We start from the raw sequence: 1,852 nt of genomic DNA on the forward strand, positions 1-1,852 counted from the left end.
CTAAATTTAAAGATAAATTAACTGCGGAAGTTATAGCGTTACCGTGATAAATGAAACGATTATACATTTCTTTCTAAACACTTTCCATTTTTTGTTCTTTTTCCATCTCATTCTTGCCTTATAGAATAGTTTATTAGAATTTTATTAAGTTGTGCTATAACTGATTGGATTTTTATATATTGAAACGAGTTGGTTTGTGCCTTAACAATGGTTGGAGACTCAATTGATTTATTTGTAATCGTAACTTGATTTGAACTTGGTGCATGGGTTTGGACCCATGTTATATATATGTGATAAATGCTACAAGCGTTTCGATAATAGATGAAATTCATAAATTTGCAAGTTATGGCCAAATCACATCTCTTCCAAGAAAATTCTAGACACTTTTGGCTTGACTTTTCTAAAGATTTCGCTACAATTTGACGAGTGTGGTAGAAGATATGACCTAGGTATGTGCTTGTGAAGACCATTCATATAGTAATTTTATGGCTTCCAAAAGGTAATCGTTATTCTATAATTTTCATCTTATTATTTTGTGTTTTACTTTGATATGCTTTATTCGCTCGAATTTAAAAAAGTCTCGTTATTAGTATTAGATCCAGTACAGTTATTACAAATTCCATTCACGTGCTTAAACTCTTCATTCAATTAATTGAAATTTAGTATATCACGCTATTGTATACAATTTCATGTAATAAGAGTAAACCTATTTATCTTCGGTGGAAATCATTCCCCGTGACGTAACACTAAATAATTAGGTGATAAAAATATAGAATCTACTAAACTATTATGTCCCTAGTTCATGCTCATCATATAGGTGACTAGAAGCCATGAAAGATAGAACGAGATATGCTAAACATCCGTATGATGAACTATCCTAAATCAAGTTAGAATATAATTGTAGCTGTCTTAAACGTAATGAGAGCATATTCATATTTTATTTTGTATTGTGTGTTGACGACATCCATTTATTTACAGAGATAAATGTTCAATCGGGTACCTCGACAAAGAGGTTTGATTTTTACACTAAAATAAAAAAAATAAATAATAATAATATAATTATTGGTATTCAAACCAATTAACAAGTTTGAATTCTTAGCATTTTGTATAAATCAATTTCTTATTGATACTCTATCTCTTGTGTTAGCGATTGAATCGGTAAAAGGGAAAAGATTGTGAATCTCGTATTTTTTTTCCACGATTTTCGTTATGCTCCCTTACATCAAATGCACAATGATGGGTTTGATAAGGAGAGATTTTGTACAATACCCAAAGATAAACGAGTTGTAAATTATACAATTAGGCTAAGAGAGATTTTCGTCATTACATCCTTTTTTTTAATTTCAATAAAGATCCCTAAACTTTACTTGTTATCCCATATATTCTTAATTTTTTTTTGCTCACAGTCTTATTTTAACATTAACATTAATTAGCGTATATGGTACTTCATAACGATGCTTATCTAAAAGTCCATCAAAGAGCATAAAATGCTGAATTACCCTCACATTTAAATAAGCAAAACACAAAAGATAAAAGAGTGTGACATAATATTTGGAAACATTGAGGACCTTCAATGCAAATTTCTGACGTACGAAAAAAGTGTCAACTGACAAGCAAAGTGTCTTGGAGACAATAAAAAGTGTCAAATGACTCAATAATTAGGTTAAATCTATTAATGACCATCCAACTTTATACTTAGTGTCATCATGATCGTCCAATTTGATTTTGTTTCATCATGGTTATCCAACTTTATATTTAGTGTTACCATGACCACCTAATTTTCATTTTAGGGATAATTGCAGTAGAGGCCCAAACCTTTAAAACATTAGTAGACTTTTTCAAAACTTTAATT

Source organism: Olea europaea, chromosome 1, assembly GCF_002742605.1.
Source record: "Olea europaea var. sylvestris chromosome 1, O_europaea_v1, whole genome shotgun sequence".
Taxonomy (NCBI): domain Eukaryota; kingdom Viridiplantae; phylum Streptophyta; class Magnoliopsida; order Lamiales; family Oleaceae; genus Olea; species Olea europaea.